Source organism: Condylostylus longicornis, unplaced genomic scaffold (assembly GCF_029603195.1).
Source record: "Condylostylus longicornis isolate FDR11 unplaced genomic scaffold, ASM2960319v2 ptg000048l, whole genome shotgun sequence".
Lineage (NCBI taxonomy): Eukaryota > Metazoa > Arthropoda > Insecta > Diptera > Dolichopodidae > Condylostylus > Condylostylus longicornis.
The window spans coordinates 5,712,378-5,732,914 of NW_026578017.1; the positions used below are offsets into that span (position 1 = coordinate 5,712,378).

Genomic DNA, 20,537 nt, shown 5'->3' on the forward strand with positions numbered 1-20,537 from the left:
TAACTGATGCTACGAGTATTCAACAAATCTCTCTATCCTTGTGAAGAATTCATGTTTTAGATTAACTCGCTTCAACATTCTATTTGCCAAAATAACGCGCATTTTGTCAATTAACTGGAAATTATTCTGTTCAAAAAATTAAATTTCCATTATAATATTGCACTTTATTATGAAATACAGGCATAAACGGATGTGAAAAATAAGCGTATACATATGTAGATTTATAATTAGATCTATTTATAAGTATATTGAAGATAAGTATATTGAACATCTTTAAATTGATCTTCAGTAAATAAATCGAAATAGAAATGTCTTAAGTGGTAAATTTATTATGAATTAACTGACTACTATAAAAAGTTTTTTGTTTCATACAATTATGTAATTTTGATTTTGTAAATTACGCCAGTTAGTAGGCCTAACTACAAAAAAATTATTTTAAAAAATGAAAAGTAAATTTAATTTACAGTAAACTAATCTTATGAGCTTGAAAATAATTTTCTTGAAATTGTGACGTATGTTAAAACTAACGTACATATGTACTTTATACTAACATATATACTCCATATATATTAGGTCAATTCAAGGTACACGAATTGACTGTATAATCAGATTTAAATTTAAAAAACAATATTTTCAAGCCTATACAATGTAATTATGTATACATTTCTGTTGATACACATTTTGTCTTCATTGAAATTAAAAGTAAATGCTTAGAATATTATTTTGTCTCCTCCCGCATCTTCCAATTGAATTCAATTTAATTTCAACTATATAAATGAAAATTTTTAGACTAGACCCAATTAAAGTAAACAAAGGACAAATATAATAAAAATGGTTCATAAAATCATTTTATGAAAATGGGGATCTCATCGGTACATTAAGCAACCCTAACTAAATATCTCCTTAAATGATATGATTTCAATGCTTATGATTTCCGTTTTCTGCTTTATGATTTTTTTGGATATGAAAATTTTTGTCGTTATGACTAAAATCATTAGCAAAAATATTAATACCATTTTTATTTCTATTCATTGATATGAATATATGTATATATGTGCCAGGGTATTCCTATACACAAGAAGTGTATTTTACATCCAAAGTTTTTTCGATTATCGAAAATTTATAATGTTCTGGAAACAGTACAGTTTTAAAAATTTTCCTGGAAATATATTTGAACAAAATTTTTAAAGCGAAATAACACATTCGTAAATATTCCGCTGCAGTAGTACACACTGCTTCTGAAAATAATTTAGACTTTGGCAAATGATCTTGTAGGGCTCGTATTTGAAGATAAATCTCGCTATTTTTCGAACAACTTTATAAATTTGTAAACTTTTGACGACTAACTATAAATTGAATGTCATTGAAATTGAAAACTCTTGAAATTGAATGTTATTCTGACACTGGTATAGTTTTGAAATTGAAAAGTAACCGCCCTGTGGGACAAAAATAAATGGTGTGTGTAAATGTAAATTTATAGTATTGTTACAATTGTATTTTTTATGTCAATTCTTTTGCTTTGTTATGTAAATGTTAACTTGTAAAACAAATAATTAAGGAAACATGGTTATATACTGTTAATATACGTTTGCGATTGTATATAGTACGTAATACATATTGACATATTCCCATATTTATGATATTATAGATAAAAATCTACATATTATAATAAAGACAATATAAGCCCGTAATCGAAAACCTTTAAACCATTCATCGCTTTGTAATATCTTGTATAATGATATTCAATTCGTAAAAATAATTATTGTTATTGTCACAATGTGACGTTATGAAGATAATAAAAAAGAATTATCCTTTTTGTGCGATAAATTGCATAATGAAATTCATAGAATTTCATTCAAAAACATAATTCACGAATTACAATGTCTAATTTTATAGAATATTTTCCAAAAAAAAGAGAAAGTATCCTGAAAAGGATTTAATATTGTAATGGCCAAGACAATACTGAAAACAAAAAATTCGCATGTAGCTAAAGTAAAGTTACTATACTTTAAAAGATATAAACTCAAATTCAATACTATGTAGGGATTCAAATTTGAAATTTTGATTTATAAAAGCCAAGCAATGTACTTAAAGGCTAAGAATAATGTGAACCTTGTTTTAAAACATGATATCAAACTTTCTAGCCAATTAAATTACCGGGCTACCGTAATTTGTATATTAAAATATCTAACAAGTCTGCCCAATTTTCGCTGGTGCGATTGAGTAGAATCTATTACTTCTCTTGAATTAAATGGAAGCACCTCAATTGAAGCAATACTCAAATTTTGAGTAAATGGCTAGTCAACATTGTTATTACACTTTAACCAGTATTAAATTTATGATTTCAATATAAAAGGAAAAACAAATATTTTGGTTTATACTGGTTGGTGTTGAAAATTTAACAATATAAATTAATTAGTAAATATATGTATGCATAATATCAGGGATAATTCTTTGATCAATTTCCAGTAGAAAATCATATGGAATATAAAAAATTTCTTATAAAAAAAAAATTCAAATTGAATATTAGTGATATTCAGTCGAGGCAGCTATGGTATACGCATTCATTTTTTATATGAGTTTTATAAAATTCAATTACATTAAGATTATTAGGATAAGATAGGAAGTGAACCTTTAATTTATTAATTTTAAATAAGAAGTTATTTGGTCTCAATTACTAATACAACCTGTAGTATAAGTATTGTGTCTATTGCACTAATAATATTAACTCAATGGAAATTTGGATTTCTAGAGCAATTTTCTAAAGTAATTTGCATTTCTAGAGTAATTGGCATTTTATGAATTTAATTTTCAAAATTTGTCGAAATATTATAAGTTAACTGATCAACTAAACACAGCTCAAGTACAAGTATTTTAGGGTTACATAAAAGAAGTCTACTCTTAATTTGTAAATTCAAAGCAAACCTTCTTTCAAATAATAACAAAATTTATTGAATTCTAGTTTCATATTCTGTCCATTTTTAATATAGATTTTTTTACAAAGAAGCTTTTAGCCCATATTTTTAATATATAAAAATGTACAAAAAATGTAATTCTGTGCTTACCTGGTGATAATTCTTCTGTTATCCCACGAATGGACGAAACAAAAATCATCAAAATAACAAAAAATATTTTTCCGTTCAAAGGCATCTTGCAATAATCCTTTTTGTTGTTCAGCGAGTAGTCATTTAATTTGTTTTTCATAATGCTCTTTTGTATTTTTTCTTTCTTATTTTTTGTTCTATTTGTGTACGTCTGCCTGTTTTCTATTCTGTTCACTTGTAAAAAAAAAAATTCTATTTGAAAATTATTTATTTTTCCACAAATTTTCTTTTTTTTTTTAATTTTTTTTGTAAATCCTTTATTTTTTCCCCGTTGAATTTCTTTTTTTATTCTTCTTTACCTACACTAATTCTATAATTACTTTTTTCCTTCTTTTTGCTCAATGCTTCTATAATTTGGTCTTTTTCAACTAGGAATTTTTTTTTTTTTTTTTTTTACGTTTAATAATTTAGACAAATAAGTTTTCCATTCTTGCATTCATATCTGTATGTAGGTATACATAATTACTTGTATATATAATTATAAGCGTGTTTGTATCTATGTATGCAGCACATTTATACTTGTGTATAATATTTATCCATCTCTCCCTATTTATATTGTTTTATATAAGAGCAATATATTTGCTAATTTTCTTAATAATTTTATAATATTCTTCTCCCAAAAAGAAAAAAGCTAGATCCTTTGTTTTGCTCCAGATTATAATATATTTTTCATTAGAATATAGTCATTGTTGTTGCTTACTCTTCTTGAACTATGTTGAACAATGCTTCGATATTAAATAGATGACAATGCCATTAGTTGTTATTACATAGTAACAACTAATGTAATTTAATAAAATTTCAATGACACTAAGTACCTATACAGTTTTGCAACACTAGACTACATTTTATTGTGTAAGTATGTATATAATTACATCTTCATACATCTTATAAAAAGTTAGTGCCAATGTTATAAAAAAAAAATTCCTTTGAAGATTTTATTTTCAAGAAAATTAAAAAAAGAAAAACAAAAAATTGTAAAATACTTTACGCGAACAACACTATTTGAAAAAAATCTTCAACTCTGTATTTTATTGTAAATTAAAATGGAGAAGAAATTCAATGCAAATGTCTGTTTTTCATTGCTTTTTTGTATCTAATAATATGTAGAAGCTGATGATATTCTGATGCAATCTCTGGTACCTTATGCACTTTCGTTGCTTTTCTTTCAATAAAAGTAGTAAAAGAAGCCTCTTCAATACTGATGAAATAAAGATGAAATTTGTTTTAGTTATTTTGCTAAATTCTCTTTTGAAAAGTGAATTGCAACTTAACGATTTCTTTTTTTCTTAATTTAATTTGGGTTCTATGCCTTTTTGATACATTTTCTGTTCTAAAAATTTGTCATATTATAAACAAACTGAAAGCGTAACTAAGCTGAAGATGAGAAAAAATTTTATTCACGTTGACTGCTTGCGCTATTCCTGTAAAGAAAAAAAAAAGAAAAATTAAAAAAATTATTCATGATTGTAGGAAGTTTTTTGTATTGCAATTTTTCTTTCTTTTTTGCAAATTTTGAATTGAATTTTTAATGTGTAGGAAAATAAAAGACGGCCCACTTAAAATAAATTTGAAGAAAAATACCAAAAAGGTATTTTTTTAAAATGATAAAGGTCAAGAGTTATTCCAGATATTGTGAAAATGTTTTGTGAAAAAGAGCAATTTTGAAAAATATAAAGAGAAAAATTTTAGGAGGAAAATTAAGAAAAAAAATAAATTGTTTTAGAAGAAAAAGTTTAATGGTTGAGAAAAATTTCTTATTATTGCAATTTTCAAAATATTTGAATTTTTAATGCATTGGTGTTAAAAAGCATCATGAAATTTGACTAAATTTTACTTGTCAGCGAACATTTTTGTTCCAGAAAGTGTTTCCAGAATTAGAAAATTACGTAGATGTTAACTCAATTTGCTAGGCATAATCTCGTTTGTATTATTCTCGGGGTCCAATTGAACGACAATCATGAAATACGAGTATTCTTAATTTTTTTTTAAAGTTTCCAGTTTAAAAATTATTTTAAAATATTTTTATTTTATTTTGTATGAATTGATACATAAAATTCTCTTTTATTTTCAATTTATCAATGTTAATAAATGTCAAGGGATGCCTTGGAACTCTATGTGTATAACATAATAAAAATGTTCCATTAATGTTTACGTGTATATATGCATATGTACGTACATATATCATGTGTATATATAAAATGTAATAAACGGGATAATTGGGGTGTGAGTTTTTATTTTACTAAATTTTTTTTTATTTCATTACCCTACGTATTTTTTTATTTATAGTCCCTGAAAATACATTTAGGCAAAAACTAGCCTTGTTGGTGGTACAGAGAGCGAGAACTGGTTAAAAGTGAAAAAAAAACACTCTTTTTTAATTCAATAGATTTAATCCCCATTGGTTATTAATTGAAAATTTTCCAATAACAGTAAATTTTAAGAGCTTAAAATGTTCAAAAATTGAAAAGAAAAATAAGAATCAAAACGTGGAGCAGCATAACTCATCTTCCGTTTCCTTGAACAACTATTTAATAATTTTTTTTTTTATTTTCAATTATTATTGTTTTTATCCTTTATTTCTGTTGCTAACATTATTTTTTTTAATATAAAATAAAATAAAAGAAAAACAAATAATTCCTGGTCATTACATAAATCAATTCCGGAAAATCTACGTTTGTATCTAATATATACATATATAAATACGTGAGTATGCTTTATATTTACATAAATTTCAAAAAAGAATTCAAAATATAGTAACAAAATATGTAGGTATACGTTAATTTCGAAATTATTGTGCACGGGGTATGACAAATCCTTACGAAACTAGAAAAATATGATGTTTTTAATGTGAAAGAAGAAGTAGTACGAAGTTCTGTAAGGAAAAGATGTAAAATGTGATATAAAAATAATGCAAAGGTAACGGGTTTTTTGAATACAGTCAGTGAATGGCTGTATATGAAATAGGAAATAATGTTCAAAAGAATTTTTGTAACACAAGGAGAATTATCATAACATACACACAATAATAATAATTGTTTACGCGCATCTACCCTGAATATCATCCATGTAAACATTTTCTGTTGCATAATAAGTAAATAATTAAGCAAGGTAGTAGAAAGGCACATGCTTGTGAGAGAATTTCTATTAATAATTCACACAATTGCCCGCTTTTGCTTTTCAATTAATGCAATCTCATATTTGGATACCTCTAAATATTGTGTACTTTTCGGATATTTCAACAAAATTATCAACAATTTCACTTTTAATATTGACAAGCCTAAAAGATCAAATTAGTTAGGAACTACCAATGTAATTAATCCATTAAATTAAATAATTCCAAAAATTCATGCATTATTCAAACATTACCCTATGCGTAATAAAATGACAATTATACAAGTAAATCGATTTCATTAAGCAAACTACACCCTTCACAAATCAGCTGTGAAAGTTTTAAAATAAAATCATAAAAAAACCTAGTAGCAAAAATTTCGTTTTTAGGTTTTCGTTTAGGTTTCGTTAATAGGTTTGAAATCTCTTTTAAGGAAATGTAAAGTATCACTTTAAAAAAAATTTTTTTTACTCATAACGTACACGATTTAAAAGAATAATTTGATTTTTGTTTTCTCCAAAAGCAATTTTGCAAATATAAAAATATTGCATACATTTAGGAGAAGCATTGAATGCACCAATATTCACTATGCAAAACGTTATATTTAATATCAAAATTTTACGTGAACCAATTTAAATTTAATTAATAAATGGATAATAAAATTAATAAAAAAAGTGCATACCTACTTAATTTAATTAAAATATTGATTTTATAATTTTAATATTGACTTTCCATGAATTTAGAATATTATAATTAATTCCTATATAATATAAATTGGAGCATAGAAACTTTGCATTTAAATTATGCAACATAATAAATGAAATTGAGGATTTTAAATAGAGTATATTTATTAAAAAAATTTAAGCATTTTAAAAAGTTACAATTCGTGCCCAATTTCATAATTAATGCGAAATTTTTCAATGCAACCAGAATCCAAAAATTTGCTACTCATATTGTGTTAGAATTTCCATACTTTAAAAGTCAAGTGTTGTGTTCATTTTAGTTTTTCAAGGTATTTATATCTACTTACAGTTTTCTAAGAGTTTTAAAAGAATAACCGCAAACGTTAAAATAGTGGGCATTATTCCAGCAATGGTTTGTGGCTGAATATAATGCCCACTATTTCAAATTCTCGAACTTTATACAAATTTAACAGTGAGAACAATACAAATTTAATAGTGAGAAAAATCAAGATTGTTTCACCGGTTTTCAAATCTTTTAACTTAAATTTATTGATTTTAATATATTTTTCAAATATGTATAACGTGGAAAAATCTTTTATACGTGTGAGGTTGTTTTGCACCGTTTGCTTATATTCAAAGTTAACACACCTAACGGCAAACCCATTACTTTTAAAAATTGCTTTTTCAAATAACAAGGGGGCATTCCAATATTGTTAGAATTTTACGAAACTATACGTGCTATCACTAGTTTTATATAATTGTAGGTAAATTTTATAAAATCGATCTTACATTTATGCACCCTTGTTAATAATAGAATGGTTTTGTCAAACTTTTATATACTGTTTGATTAATAATTTATTTGCATGATCCAAGAAAAATATTTGATAAAAGAGAGCGCCTTGTTTTCGGTTTCATAATTCACTAACGTTTTGTAAAATTAAAAAATATAAAATTGAAACTATGACTACAATTTTAGAATTTTTCCAAAGCTAGAATACGTTTGTTTCATGGGATTAAAATTTTTCTATGAAATACATTTTTTCTTTTAAATTCATTCAAGGATAATGATGAAAAAAAAAATACAAAAAAAAAAAAAAAAAAAAAACACAAAATTGCTCGAAATCTCTCATGGGAAATTTATTTACACAATTTCCAAGAAAGAGAAAAAATTAAAATAGAAAAATAAAGTAAATACAATAAAAATATCAATAAATTATTGAATTGACTGTTAAATATAACACGTTAACTACGAAATGATTTTCCCGTACGCCCTGCTTCCTCTTATTAATTTTTTTAATTTTGTATTACAGTTATACCAATACAATAATTGTTTGGATTTTTATTTTTCTACACGATCTCTGCATAAACTGGCCATGGCGAACGACACTACATGGTTTTGCGCAGAGGGACTTCATAACGGAAATTAAGGCAAAAAAGAAAAATCGATTTAATTTGATTATTTCACAATTTTAATTTTTATTTCATTTTTATTCTATTAAAGCTGTTAAGATTTATTAAGTTTTTTTTTTTGATATTTTTTTCATATGGTTTTTTACAGTTATTTAATAATTTTATTTAAAAAAATTATTGACTGCTCGTCGGTTTAATAATTATATTCCTTACGTTAGGAACCTGCAAAGATTGTAAATTTAAAATATAACGGCTTTACATAAACGAAATATGACGCCATATAGAGCTTAAACTGCGCTGTGTTTATTTTGCAAATCAATTTTATTCATAAATATTTCTGAATTATCAGCAATATAGTGAAGCTGTTATGAGAACTTAATTTTAACTTAGTCTTTTTAATAGAACTTAATAGAACGGTTTTGCTATTGTAAAATTGCCAAAAGCATACTGCGGTTATTGTTTTGCTATTTTGCGTTTATGAAAATTTCTATACAATTTTGATTTTACATTTAGAATATAGAGGGTGATTCAGAAAAGTATACAATAACCTATACCTAGATAGGAACTTCAAACAAACAATTTCAGAAAGGCCTCGTAAAGGACTTGAAATAGACATGCTGCTTAATTCTGTATTTTATGTACCTTCGGAATACCAAGCACTTTAGGGAAATTTAGGGAACTTTAGGGAAAATCAAATTTTTCCCTTATTTTATTTTTTAAGTTTTTTCTAACTAGATAATTTGGTAAGAATTTTTTTAAAACCTTGAACTTTTTTTAAAGAATTTTTCCCAGCTGTTTAAGCTTTACTTTAAGTCTACTATTTCTTTATCAAAAAATTTAGAAAAATAGGAATTCCTTATTCAAAAAATTTACAAATTTGTCAAAACAAACGCCAAATTCTCCTATGAAATTAATGTTTTTCTTCAATATTTCAAATGAATTACTTTACTGAAATTACTTTTTACTTGAATTAAAAGCATATATACCAATTTTGGAATATGTTGAAAATTTATTAATCCCATTAAATTATTAATTAATTATTTATTAGCTTCATAATGTTCACTTACAAACTCCATTTTGTTCAAAAATATTAAATTTTTCTAGAAAAAATTTTTTTCTGTTCAAAAAAATGTCAAAATTTATATGGCATGTCTTTAAAAATTCGCTCCAGCTGAATAATTTTAATAATTTCAGATGCCAAATGGTGTCTAGATTCCGAAAATATTTTTTTCAAATTTTTAAATTGCACCCAATCTGAAAAAATGCATTTAAAAATTCCAAACCATATAGGTACCATTTCTAACAAAAATTGGCAAAAATAAAAAACAAATCAATTTTCTTTACCAAGAAAAGTTTCGAACAAAATTTTTTGATTACTAGATTTTTTTTGTTTTTCCAAAATGAAAATTCTAGTTTTTCTTTTTAAAAATTTCAAATTTTTTAAAATCTATTTTTGTTTTTCAAATGAAAAGTTTGAATAAAATTTCGTTTCAATTTTGTTATTTTTTGTTACATCTCAATAAAAACAATAAAATTCAGATTTTTATTATAATAATGGCTCTTAACAAAATTATGAAAATTCGATAAATCTCTGGAACTTTTAAACCCTTGAGATTTGGCACCCAGTCGTATACCTTTCTAAATCACCCTGTACATACATTCCATTGCTCTCATTTGCTGCTAATAGTGAATTATCTGTTAAAAAATTCTTAAACAATTTAGTTAATCAATATGATCATCAGTAGAAGAGGTGGGCCTGTGAGCCTTTTATTCCGAAAAAAAAAATTTAAATGGAACATTAATCATTCCGGGAAAAAATTAATATGCGAAATTGAGAGAGTTATGCGTAATGGAATATGTTAAAATATTTTTGATTGAATTCATTTAAAGGTATTCATTTACAATCTTGAGAACGTAAAACTAATGAAAGCTTGAAATTTCATCATTTCAAATTGATTAATTTAATAGATATTATCACATTTAATTGAATTTCTATTTTATAAAATTGTATGCTAGAATAGAAAATTGTGCATGCAAAATTAAAGCCCTGTAACCCCATTTTATTGAAATAATTAACGGCATATTTAACAGGAGTAGCATGAGAGACTTAAGTAAAGATAGGCTAAGCGCAAGTAATAAATCGCTGGTCCAACAAGCAGTACATTTGTCATTTAGTATATTTTTAATTAAAAATATAAGTCAGTGAAAAATGGAAATTCGATTTTTCACTGACCCTGTAAAGTTATCTAGAACTATTTCAAAAGCTTTAATTTTATATCAAAAGTCCTATTAATACAGATTAGTTATTAGTAGTTAAATATAATAAATGGACCCCACTTTACATGCGAAAACTTTATAAAAAAAGCATTATTTATAATACTTTTATTTTCTTTGCTTTTTTTTATAGAAATTATGAGATATTGGGAGTTCCAAGGCACAAATGAGTTTATAAAATTTTTTTATTGAATTTTGTTGAATATTAATTTTTATATTACTTATCAAATTTAAATATTCATATCCAGTTAGTACAAATAACGGAAATAGGATTCAATATCACGGTTATTAAGTTTTTATTAAAAACCATAAATTTTTTATGTGCTTGTGATCTATATACGCTTTTATATTTTATTTATACATACATACATTAAATACAATGTGCATTGTGTATATAAGGTTTAACAGACAGATGAATTTTTTTTAATATTCATTTCCAAATGGTATAAAAATTTTTCGAATTTCAATAAAAACAAAAAGAAAATTAATAAATGTTGTATGTATACTTCATAAAAAACTTTTTAATGATAATAAAATAAATCAAACATTTAGATTAAATTCGAAAAACAAAATCTACCTACGGAAGGTATAGTACTTTGGCAATGCTGTTACAATCATCACAAATTTTTGTTGAATAATTGAAAATAAAATTCGCTTTTGCAATACTTTGGTTTGGAATTTTTCTAAATTTGAGGAAGACATAAATTTTTTTGACAAATAAATTTTTAATTTATTATAGCACTATTCAAGCTCTTTACTTCCCGTACATCCAAAAAAAAATTTTCATGTTTTTCTGTTGAAAAATAATCTAACAGTTCCGAAATAAAATTGCAGATTTTTGTTCTCTAATTGGACAATGATAGCTTGAAAATGTTTGCTCTCGAAGTGAGTATTGAAAATTGTGGAAAATTAGAAAAATTCGATACTTTAATATTTATAAAATTATTAGATTTTGTTGATTTGAAAACAAATTAAATTGAATTCCACATTCTTGGACACTATATTCCACAAATTCCACATTATTTATTAATTTTAGTTACCTTTACTCATGTTGTATTAGTTTTAAACATTATAGAACTTTTGATTCAGTGCCATCATTATTAGTTTTGTATTAAATTTTTTTCCTCACAGAACCTGTTTGATATAATGAAGAAATTATTATTGTTATCTTATAATTTCTGAACCAATATGTTTAATTATTATTACACAACACATCACACTATATTCAGTGTGAAAAGGACCAGTACCTTCACAGTGAAAAGGATCAATCTCGTATTCACTTCCACCCTCCTACAATTATGTTGCAAAAAACAAGCAAGAGAAAGCAATCAGTTGCGTGTAAAAATTACTCTCTTCATTCCTGCATTTGCAAATTGTTCCTGTACCTACATTAGACAAGAACTTGCACTTTTTCTTCTTAAAAAAATTAAGAACTTTTCATTTTAAAGAAAGAATGAACTTTTTTCCGTTGTCTTAAAAAAAGAGCGGAAAATGTGATATGTACAATGGTTTCTCAAGACTTAATATAATGAAGTTACATATTTTCACTATTACTCCATAACTTCAACTGAAGTAACGAAGAAATTAATTTCTTTTTCTATTATTACGTAGTCTTTAATTTGAATTCTGTTAGTTCAATTTGTTAGAAAAGTATCACTTGAGTCAGGCTTTACAGTTTTCCTTTTCAAAATAGATTTTCTTTGACATACCTAGAAGATGCTGAAACTACTGATATTTCAACAATAAAAGTTGAATACCTAAGATTAATTACAAATTTGCTCATTGAATAGGTTAAATTTCATGCCTGCTCCGAAGAGAATTTTCAGAAAGAAAAGAAACCAGATCCCTTCCATGTTGATTCAAAATACGATGAGTAGAAAGCGTAACATACGAGTATATAAGCTATAGGAAATTCAACTTATACACTTACATCATTAAGGATTTAAATTTTTTGAGGTTCGCTCGTATATTTATATGAAAGCTATTTTTTTATTTGTTATTACATATGTATGCCACTTGTTAATAATCATTTCAAAAAACTTAGTCTCATATAAAACGTGCAGTTAGCTTTTACATATTTTATGAATATTTTAAATATAAAAATGAATTTGGAGCATAACAGGTACATAATATTTGAACAAAGAAAAATGTAATCTTTATATTCACTATATCCTATGCAATATATGGCTGCATATACTAGCAGTACATTGGGTGAAAACACAAATCATATATTCACATAGATATGTACATAAATCCTCGACATAATCCTTCTATAAGCAGACATTATCTAAACTTTATTTTCTAGAATTAATAGTGAAAAAATCAAGTACAAATTGAAAAATAACTGAGAAAACTACCTTTAATACAAATGTAAAATTTGTCCCAGTTTCCTGAATATTCTACTGTTTCTACATTGTGTACCTATAGTCTATAGAATGCAAATAATTTTAATAGCTCATCAAATAATAATTTTATCGTGCTCTATAAAATTGAAAATGAAATTGGCACGTTAAGTTATGAAATTTTGATAAGGGTTATTTAAAACAGAAAGCAAAGTACGTACTCAAATATAACGTGTTTAAATAAAACGTGCAGTTTTATTTGTTATACTGTCTGTGTCTCACTTGATTTAGTTTTTTTTTTTATAAAAATTAATATATATTTATAATTTAAATTTTAAATTTTTGAGGAAAAGATATTTAGTTGGTATTTTCATTAATTATCAATTTTTAGTACCAATGTCATAACGCAGACCTCAACACCCAAATTGTATTAGCGCAGTATTTGTTTCTTGAATAACTTCCTATACAAATAAAATTTATAAAGTACCGGTTCGATAAATTTGAGTTTTGTATCACAATATATTGGTAGTTTATTTTATAAAAGCCTATAACAATATGTTTCTTTATTACAATAAATTTCTTCAAAATAAAAGATTTGAAAGAAATGTATCGCAAGATTATTATTTTGGCTTTTTTCAGGAGCTATTAAATTTTGGAAAGTTGAAAGGCTCTAGAAATTGTGAGACTTTTTCAAATTGAGAAAATATGTTATATAACCGTATTTCCATCTGTTTTGCAGTTGTATGAAAAAAGTTCCATTACTTATTCTTACAAGAATTAATAGTAAATTATAAAAACAAAAATTAACAGCTACACTCTGTATTGCTAATTAGTAATATTATTGGTGTAATAGGCATAATTCCTATTTATATGCTCTTGTGATTGTGTGTTTCAAATAGAAGATTGTATGTGGCTTCTCTTGTAAATAATACTTGGTAATCATGCAGACTACAGTATAAAATAATGTGAAGGACAATCTGCCGACAATTTCTTCATACCTCTGTAGTTCAGTTGGTTGAGCGTACGTCTAGAAAGTGGTGAATCACTGGTTCGAGTCCAGTTTGAGGAGAAAAATTTTTTTAATTTAAAACTCGTTCCTTTGCTTACGCCATCCATCTGTTCTGCAGTTGTATAAGTTAATTTCCATTAGTTATTCTTATAAGAATTAATAATAATTTATAAAAAAAATGTGATATGGTCAACACATAACCAACCGCAATATATACTGTTTAAATTAGTAAAACTATTCCAGAAGATTATAAAAATGCATTCTAAACACTTCTTTAAAATTTCAATAAGCTTTTATTTAAACATATGTACATAGAAAAAAGTGAATTTGGCTCTTAGCAGAGTTTCATTTTGTGCCATCCGATCTTTGCTTTGTTAATAAAACATTTGATAACTAATTTTTATCTTTATATAATATAAACATCATATTTCAATACTTCACATAGCAAACCGCACATAAAAGGAAAGCTCTTTCGGTGATAGTCCGTTTTTGTTTTTCAAAATAAGATGTTGCTGAATAAAAGATCATTCGATGGATACAAATTTGTTGGCATTCAAATAAAAACATTACAAAATAAGAAAGAATATATTTGCAATCTCTCGATAAACTGAGAAAACTTTATAGCACTTTTTTCTTTTTGGGCTCTTGTTCTCGAGTTATGGGGCCTCAAAGTTGGAACATGCAAAAACCGTCTGATTTTCACATTTTTATTTATTACTCGGGAAATGTGACAGATAAATCCAACTTTTTAAAGCTTAAGAAATTCTCCTTCTAACGGTATGCCAATAGTTCCAAAGACGTCTTTAGTTTCAGAAATATTAAAGAACAAAGTCAGAATTTTGGAAAAATTTTTTTAATAAATTTTCGTTTAACCGTCATTTAGCCGTAATTTCACGTTATTAACCTGTTGTTTTTTTACAGGAAGAAGAGCCTTATATTCTGACCTTCATTTTGATATAACATAATGTGGTGAAAACTGTAGAAATAATATGTCTATCAGGCGAAAACTGAGCTCAAAACCTTAGAAAATAAACGAAATCAAAGTATTTTTCAAACAAAAACTATTTTTTTTAGTCTTTGTTACGCAGTATTGTGCATTATTAACATGTCCTTTTTCTTTTCCAAAATGAAAGACATTTGCATTACCTTTATTTCTCTACAAAATACGTCCAAAAGTTTCAGGAATATCGTGTCTACGAGAGAAATTTAACATTAAATTTGAAAAAAAACAACAAATATAAGCTTCGTTTGCAACAAATTGATTATAAACCCAAGTTATGTTGACCCTTCTTATAGTGTTATGTTATTATTTCAAAAACGCAATTAATGGCCATCAGGTACCTTATATGAAAAAATTTATTATACCCGCACGAACGTATATTCGAAGGGTATATTAAATTTGCCTTACCGTTTGTAACACTAAGAAATAACGCTCTTAGATATAGACTCAAGTGTATGTTTTTGATCGGCGTCAAATTCGGAGTTGATTTAGCTTTGTCTGTCCGTTCGTCCGCCCCAGTGATAACTCAAAAACTAATTGAGCTAAGTTCACCAAATTTTCACAAATGATTTCTTGTACCAAGTGCCAGAACCCTATTTAAATTGGACATGATCGGGGTAGCGGTTCGGGTAGCTACTATACAACTTCAAAATTTATTTGGCTATATCAGAGAAACTGTAAAAGCTGTGGTATTGAAATTTCATACAAACGAACATATTAGTAGGGCCAATGTGTCTCATAAAAGTCGTTGAAATTACTTGGCTCCTTCTGGTACCTGCCATACAACTTCAAAAGTTAGTTGGCTATATCTCAGAAACTATAAAAGCTATGGTATTGAAATTTTACACAAGTGAGTATATTAGTAGGGCCAATGTCATACAAATTCAATAGTAGTTTGGCACACAGTATTTTGAAAAACACTGTACTGAAATTTTGCATAAATTAATATGGTACTACGGCAACTTAAAGTCATAGTCTGTCCCATAGTCAGTTATGGCATCTTTATTCGCACATAGGATAACAAATTCGTACGCGTATCACAGAGTTGTCAAGGTCAACTCAATTTTTTCTCGTTTTATTATGATATTATTTACAAAATATTGTTTTTGCTTAATATTATTAAGACTATCATTTATTTTGTATAAATAGGATTTTAATTAATTTACCTAATTACTTTGATTTAGTTCTTGTAATTGAAAACACCGAAAGTAATTTTTAAAAACTAAAATAAAAAAATGTCAAATTTTAGCAATAGTGAATTAGCTGTATAATATATGTAAATGGACAATGCGAAGGTAATCAAAACCAAGCCTGTGAGCTATACAAATTACCTTTCCCGCGAAGAATGGTTCCAGATCCAAGCTTTTTCACGTAATTTTAGAAGATTGCATGAAACCGGAAGTGTTACATTCCAAAGACGTGAAATAACCAGGGTAAATCAAGTAATACATACTACGGAAGAGGCAATATTGTCCTTAATTCAGCGTGACCCAAGTATTAGCATTCGCAGAATCGCAAACGTTATTGATGTAGCTCGGTCCACTGTATGGGATATAATTTCAGTTAATGATTTATATTTATATTATTTACAACCTTTTGCAAGTAGACCGCATGAATAGGTTGTATTTTTGCAGATGGTTGCAAGAGAAAGATCTTGATGCAACAGGTTTTTTAGAAAGAATTTTATGGACCGATGTATCAACATTTACTCGTAGCGGTATATTTAATAACCATAACGAACATCGATGGTGTGAAAGAAATCCTCATGCAATGTATTGATGGGTATTATAGGTAACAAAATTTTCGGACCGTTTTATTTTGATAACTCTCTAAATGGAGTAAAATACTTGGAATTTCTAAACCATTCGTTACCAGAATTATTGGAAGATATTCCATTGGTAACGAGACGCTTCATGTGGTACCAACACGATGGAGCTCCAGTACATTGTCACAAAGACGTCAAAAGGTGGCTAGATTTACATTACCACAAGAGATGGATCGGTAAAAATGACACAGTTCGCTGGCCAGCTCGTTCGCCTAATCTTAATCCTCTTGATTTTTACATTTGGGGACGTCTCAAAACAATTGTATACTCCACAGAGTTAAGATCAAAAGAACATTTAATTAAAATAATTAATGAAGCTTGCCAAACCATCAAAGAAGACAGTTTAGAGATCAATGTTCTTACATCTTTAAAGGAAAGAATCATGTATTGTGTCCATAATAATGGTGGGCATTTTGAACAATTTTTAAATTCTTATTTTTAATGTTAAATGGAAAAAAATAGTTATGTTTATTATTACGTATACCTTACTTATTTCGTAAAAAAAATAATTATTTGTTTTCTTAAATATTCACAATATTAAACAAAAACAATATTTTGTAAATAATATCATAATAAAATAAATTTTTTCTTGGAATTACGGGTAAATGACGGTTAAGCGAAAATTTAGTAAAAAAATTTTTCAAAAATTCTGACTTTGCAGTTTAAGATTTCTGAAACTAAAAAAGTCTTTGCAACTATTGGCATACCGTTAGAAGGAGAATTTCATTAGCTTTAAAATGAGTGCACAAAGTTGGATTTATCTGTCACATTTCCGGAGTTATAAATAAAAATGTGAAAATCAGGCGGTTTTTGTATGTTCCAACTTTGAGGCCCCATAACTCGAGAACACCCTAAAAGGAAAAATGTCACTAGGTGTTTTTTGTTTGTCTGCATGCATTCTATCACCCTGCTTCGGGAATACCATTGAATCCCGAACACCCTGTATATTAATATATAATATAAAAAATGAAGGAGTTGGAAATAAATTTCTTTGAATATTTGAGATATAAAGTATGGTTGTTGTGATTTTGGATAAGTGTGTGACTGCTGTGTTTAAAAAAAATATCTAATTTACATAAAATGTTTCGCCGTGTAAGGATCTCCTATTCCGAATTTTTTTTCTATTGAATATTTTGTTAATGTTAATATTAATTTGAGTTAATTATAATACGACAATATTTATTTTTTGTTGACATCCGAAACAATTTTTTCAGATTTAAAAGCGCTATAATATATATTGTACACATGCGATGAATGGACTAGAATTAAAAGTAATTGCATTGAAATTGTTGAGAGAACAAAATTTACATGATTTGAAAATTATAGGGAAAACATAACAAACATTCGATGAATTTCATTCGATATTAAGTTTTCTTGTAGTTTACTATACGTAAAAGAAAAAATTAATGGTAAAACTGGGAAAAATCTTTAATAAATATTTTGCTTCGTTAATGACACTAGACCCTGGGCTAAATAAAACTGATTTACATCGTTTTTAATAAAAATTTTCCTGAAACTTCTAATAAATTCAGCTAAGTGTAATAAAAAAAGAACTATTTGGAACGTATTTTGTATATTGAAATTAAATTTTTATATTCGGTTCATAACACACTTTTGTATAGTACGTTATTGTGTATTGCATACCAATACACATACAATAAAATCACATCTTGTTTTGTTTAGATAATTTTTTTATCTTATTACAACGATACAAACTCTGGAATATTTGGAATATTTCAATTTGCCTTTGACACTTTGGCAATGTAAATTTCTTTTAGTGCAAAAATATACCACATTACCAATTGTTTTATTAGAAATAATTAATTACTAAGAATGTTTTAATAAAAAAATTTTTGCAGAGTGATATTAAGTGTTATGAATTTTCTCCCCAACATGAGTATTTATAACACTTTAAAATGTTTACATGTTTACGTACATGTATATATGTATATATGAATATTTACGATGTTTGAGAAAGCTAATTTTGAATGAATAGCTAGTGGAAAATTTGTAATAAAAAATTACAGATGCTAGGAAGAAATACCAATTTATTCATCTAATATAATTCAATACGATTTTAGGATCGGTTTTTAATATAATTTAAGAAATTTTGTATAACTGTAATATTTATAATTTCAAAATACCTACTGTAACACTAAATATTCTTCAATTTTTGAAATTATATGATGTTATTTATCGCAGAATACAAAACAAATAGAAAAATATTGTACACTTAAATGTCAAAAAATTGTTTTCATTTGTCATGCGTGTGTCAAATTTTGTTTTTTTTTTCCTTTTTTTCTCTCTTTCTCACTCTCTTCTATTTTCGCCCTCTCCAATTTTCTTTTTCATTAATATAAAGTCCTTTTATTTAAAACAATTTTTTTTTTCTTTTCATATACTTTTTATATTACAATTTTTGATAAAACTTTAATTTTTTTTAATTTTACTTCATTTATTTTAAATTTTCAGTGATTTTAGAAATAAATTATTTATTTTGAATCGTCAAATACACAAGAGTGTAAACAATATTTTGTTGTTTTGTTTATTTGAGTCAAACACCAATACACAAAAAAATGCTAAAAAAATGTGTACACAGTATGGAAAAGGATTCAATTTTTTCTTTTAAGTGAACTTCACTTTTTTTCTTGTTTTTTCTATACTTTTTGATAATTCCAAAAATGAAAAAGTTTTTTTTTTTGTGAATGAATTTCTAAAAAATTTTAAATTTAAAATTACTAAAACTTCATTTATCTTTTGGCAAACAATATTTTTAAAGAATTTCAATAAAATTCCACTTAAATAAAAGTTATAAAAGTAAAATTTTTGGATAATTATATTTTTTATTTTAATTAAAATACACGACACAATATAATTCAAAACGACCGCAGTACACGGTAAACCGAAAACTACACTCTTTCTCTAGGCATTCCCATATGAAACATCTACATATTTATAAATGTATTGCACACAAATAAAGGAAGTATGCTTGTATTTGTGTTTTTTATACAAAATATAAATTTCATATTTTTCTCTTTGGATATTTTTTCATATAAACTAACATGAAACAAATAGCATATATTATATGTATATCCATCGCACATACAAATGTATTTACTAGAATGTAGATAAAATGTCTATGTATGTATGTGTATTGTTATTCAAAAAAGGACACTAATTTTATTAAGGATATTAGAATAAAGAGAGAATTTCAAGAACATATAAATTATTTATATTATAGAATGCAAGAGAAAATTGGCTTATCATAGCAGACAAAATTTTTGACACGGTGTAATGACCAAAGATAAAATGCAGAGGAAGATTAAGTAAAAAATTTTCAATAAATCCAAAATAAGTTCCTTTTTCTTCTCAATCGTTCTGTAATATTTTTGCAATATTCGTGTATTACTGCTCGTACCTTGGTTTTGCTCACAAGTATAATATAAACGTTCGTGTTACGTACATATTTCGTAGTGGTTTCATTAATTTGAATTTTCTTAAATACGCAATTTATAAATTTGTACATTTATAAAATGAAATTACTAACTTTTCTTCAGATTGTCATAATATGTATGTATTTAATTTGTTCACTGATGAATGTTGGAGTAACAAAATGACAAATCCTTCTAAGCAAAGGCAAGAGTTTCTTCGAAATCCATTTAACTGCGTTTTGGATTTTAAAATCCTTATATAAAATAAAAAAAAATTATTTCTAAAGCAGAAGTCACTTGAGATTTTTTCCATAACTTTTTGATGTCATGAGATCAACATACAGAATTTC

General features: G+C 26.1%; 1 long non-coding RNA gene across 1 annotated transcript in view; it reads right to left on the reverse strand.

The window, feature by feature from the left end:
* Positions 1 to 19,236, reverse strand: part of LOC129610835 (uncharacterized) — a 52,527-nt gene extending 33,291 nt beyond the window's left edge. The window contains exons 1-2 of the long non-coding RNA XR_008697108.1: positions 18,905 to 19,236; positions 3,066 to 4,525 (exon numbers count right to left, since the gene is read on the reverse strand). This is a non-coding gene — a long non-coding RNA (uncharacterized LOC129610835). The remainder of the gene's footprint in view (positions 1 to 3,065; positions 4,526 to 18,904) is intronic.
* Between the last annotated feature and the right edge of the window lie 1,301 nt (positions 19,237 to 20,537).